This window comes from Dromiciops gliroides, chromosome 3 (assembly GCF_019393635.1).
Source record: "Dromiciops gliroides isolate mDroGli1 chromosome 3, mDroGli1.pri, whole genome shotgun sequence".
NCBI lineage: Eukaryota > Metazoa > Chordata > Mammalia > Microbiotheria > Microbiotheriidae > Dromiciops > Dromiciops gliroides.
In genome coordinates this window covers 472327626-472331879 of record NC_057863.1, presented here as the reverse complement: position 1 = coordinate 472331879, position 4254 = coordinate 472327626, and the positions used below count along the sequence as shown (strand labels likewise).

The following is a 4254-nucleotide window of genomic DNA, read 5'->3' as shown; positions in this document are numbered from 1 at the left end:
AGGCCTCAGACACTTGACACTTACTAGCTGTGTGACCCTGGGCAAGTCATTTAACCCAAATTGCCTCACCAAAAAAAAAAAAAAAGGTTTAGGCATGGCAAAGCAAACAAAGATTTATTAATCACTTACTATTTGCCTGGCATTGTGCTAAGAAGTACCCTATTGGCTATAGAGAGAGATGGAAAAGTTGGCAGTGAAATGAAATACTGCTAAAAATGAAGGTAGAGAGTAAATATTGGGCTTTTGTTGCAGAAGGAGGTAATAAACTGACAGTAGGAATTTCAGGACAAGAGTCACTGAAGGAGGACAACTGTGGGAACATGAAAACACATGGGAGGAAGGATGGTGAACCATGTTCACCACACTGACTATGACCTCACCATTTTTATATGGTAGAATTTAAACAGCCACCTAGAACCACATACATTAATATACCCTACTAAGTCAATCACTGTTTAAGTTTTATGACACTATTGGATTATCAGTTATATAAATAATATTATTCCCATTTAGAGATAGGCTGCCAGGGACACAAGGAAGCTATCTATGAGTAGCAAAGCAAATTGCTGTTGGGAGACTGGCCTTCCATCCTTTCTACTTCACCCCCCACCAAAATCAATAAATATACTGATGGGGGCAGTTAGGTGGCACAGTGGATAAAGCACCGGCCCTGGAGTCAGGAGGACCTGAGTTCAAATCCATCCTCAGACACTTGACACTTACTAGCTATGTGACCCTGGGAAAGTAACTTAACCCTCATTGCCCCACAAAAAAAAAAAATACTGATGTTCAGAAAATCTTGCTTCCATGTTCATATAAATTCTTCTGAGCTAAGAAGAAATGGAATAGGAGCAGCTAGGTGGCACAGTGGATAGAGCACCAGCCCTGGATTCAGGAGGACCTGAGTTCAAATCCAGCCTCAGACACTTAACACTTACTAGCTGTGTGACCCTGGGGAAGTCACTTAATCCCAATTGCCCCACAAAAAAGAAGAAGAAGAAGAAATGGAATGCATCTTAAGTCATATACTTTGGCAAAAGCTAAGAGCTCAAAAATTCTAAGTCAATCAAGTGTACTTTCTCCAAAGCAAACAAATACATATCTCTTTTGTAAGTTCCTTGAGAGTAGGAACTGTTTCATTCTTTGTCTTTAACTGTAGTGCTTACTTAATACCTGGCACATATCTGGCACTTAAAAATACTTTTGATTGATTGATGTTTTACTCTAAAAATATCAGAAAAAATACTGGGATCTATTTGTCACTTTTCTGGCAATTTCTCCTACACTTTTTTGTAATATAAAGAGAACTCATAGAATAATTTGTGGGATGCCAAAGAGGGCCTTTAGTGAAAGGCAGATACAGTCAAGAAAGAGGCTTTCCCCTCCTATTTTTCTCTACATCTAGCCAACATTGCCTTTAGCCAACATTGCATATAACAAGGGTAGTGAAAATCAGCAGACCTCTATCCAAAATACAGTTCTGCCATTTATTACCTGCGAACAGGAAATGTAACTTCTGTGGACCCCAGTTTCCTCAGTTGTAAAATGAGGTTAACAGATTAGACCAGAAGCATCAAACTCTTCACCCAAAGACCCAGTACTCTATCCACTGAACCACTTAGCTGTCACAAGGAAATTCAAAGCCCACAATTTCTACATAACATTTATTGTGAGCTACAAGGTTGAATGAGGGTGAATGTATTTATCATACATACCAGTCAAATCACAGCCTCTCAGAGGCATCATTATTACACACTTCTGACTCCTTCCCATCTGCTTCTATGTCTCTACCAAGAATCGACCCTGGCAATAGCAAAGAACGTGTGTGTGTGTGTGTGTGTGTGTGTGTGTGTGTGTGTGTGTGTGTGTGTGTGTGTGTGTTTGTATCAGGGCACTGGAAATAGCATTTACCCTTGCTTATTTCAAGAGATTTCCTCTAAGCACATAATGAAGAAAAGATCTAGAAAGGCTCTACTCAGTACAGCAGCAGCTCTTTCTATTCCACAGTGATCAGCTATAACCCTCAATACCCCAGAAACCATGTCAAAGGGACTCATACTTGGCATTGATCTTGGCACCACTTATTACTATGTAGGAGTCTTTTAACATGGGAAAGTGGAGATCATTGCTAATGACCAAGGAAACAGGACCACCCCAAACTATGTCACCTTCACTGACACAGAATGATCAATTGGTTATGCTGCAAAGAATCAAGTTGCAATGAACCCCACCAACACAGTCATTAATGTAGGTAGGCCTAAGGTCCTAGTGGAGGACAAAAGGGAAACCAAAAGTTTTTATAAAGGAGAAGTATATTCTATGGTTTTGCCCAAGATGAAAACAATTTCTGAACCTTACCTTGGGAAGATTCACAAATGCTCTGGTCACAATACCAGCCTACTTCAATGATTCCCAATGTCAAGCCACCAAAGATGCTGGAAATGTGGCTGGTTTTAATGTGCTCCAAAGCATCAATGAGCCAGCTGTTACTGTTGTTATTGCTTATGGACAAAATGGTTGGTGCTGAGAGAAATGCGTTGATCTTTTATCTTGAAGCTGGTAGCATCAATGCCTCTCTTCTTACCACTGAAGTCTTCTTTGAAGTCAGGTCCACAGCTGGGGATATCTATTTGGGTGGGGAGGACTTTGACAACTACACAGTCAACCATTTCATTTCTGAGTTCAAGCAAAAGCACAAGGACATCAGTGGGAACAAAAGTGCTGTCTGCCTTCTGCACACCACTTCTGAAGTACCCAGGCCAGTATTGAGATTGGCTTCCTCTATGGAGGTATTGACTTCTACACCTCTATCACTCATGCCTGTTTCAAAGGGCTGAATGCTGACCTCTTCCTGGACCTTATGGGAAAGACCCTAAGAGATGTCCATATAGATAAATCACAGATTTGTGACATCATCTCTATGGGTGGCTCCTCTCAGATTCCAAAAACTTCTACGGGACTTTTTCAGTGTTAAAAAAAACTTAACAAGAATGTCAATCCTGGTGAGGTTTTGCCTATGGTACAGCTGTCCAAGCTGCTATCTTGTCTGGAAACAAATCTGAGTTATATGTAGGACTTAATTATTATTGAGCATCATTTCTCTTTCCCTTAGAATTGAAACTTCTGGTGAAGTTATGACAGTTCTCATCAAATGCAATACCACCATCCCTACCAAGCAGATTCAGACTTTTACCACCTACTCACATAACCAGTCTGGTGTACTTATTCAAGTTTATGAAGGTGAGAAAGCAATGACAAAGGCAAGTTTGAGCTCAGAGGACCCACCTCCAGCCCCTGTTCCCCCAGGGGTGTTCCTCAGATTGAAATAACATTTGACATTGATGCAAATGTATCCTGAATGTTTCTACTGTGGATAAGAGCACAGGCAAGGAGAATAAGATCACCATCATCAATGCCAAAGGTTGTCTGAGCAAAAAAGACATTAAGTGTATATTCCAGGAGGCTAAGAAATGCAAGGCTAAAGATGAGAAGCATAAAGACAAGGTGGATTCCAAGAATTCTCCTGGACTTTATGATTTCAACATGAAAGCTAACATAGAGAATGAGAAACTCCAAGGCAGAATTGGTGATGAAGACAAACAGAAGGTCCTTGACAAATTTAATGAAATAATCAACTGACTAGATAAGAACCAGACTGCTAAGAAGGAAAAATCTGAGAATCAACAGAAAGAAATGGAGGTCTGCAACCCCATCATTACTAAGCTGTATCATGAGTGTAGAGGGCATGCCAGGAGGCATGCCTGGTAGGTTCCCAGGGGGTGGAGCAGCCCCATCCAACGGTGCTTCTTCCTGACCCATCACTGAAGAGGTCAACTAAATGCACCAGAAGAAAGAGCATTCCATACAACTTTCCAGAAAATGAGTCAAAATTATAGCCAAGGCAGTAGCATTTTGAAAGCAACACTTAAACTACTGTGTAAATCTGGGCATTCTGAATACTTAAATTTGTGCAGAGGGAGAGAAGTGAGCAACATCACACTTTATCAGTACTGTAAACCATGGAAATGCGATTCTCATTCTGGAGAATAAAATCTACTTAAAATTGGCACCACAAAAAAGAGCTAGAAGGGATACTGCATTTGGAGTTAGAGGACCTCAGTTCAAATCCCAGCTTTTCAATTTATTGCCCTGTAACCTTAGGAAGGCACTTGATCTCACAGTACTTTAATTTACTTTTTTGTAAAAGGAGGGGATTGTAATAGATTGGCCTCCAAGGTCCTCTCCAGCTCTAAA

General features: G+C 40.6%; 1 pseudogene; it reads left to right on the top strand.

Annotated features, from left to right (window-relative positions):
- Window positions 1-2049: 2049 nt before the first annotated feature.
- On the top strand, window positions 2050-3768 carry LOC122747799 (annotated as a pseudogene).
- The last annotated feature ends 486 nt before the right edge of the window (window positions 3769-4254 follow it).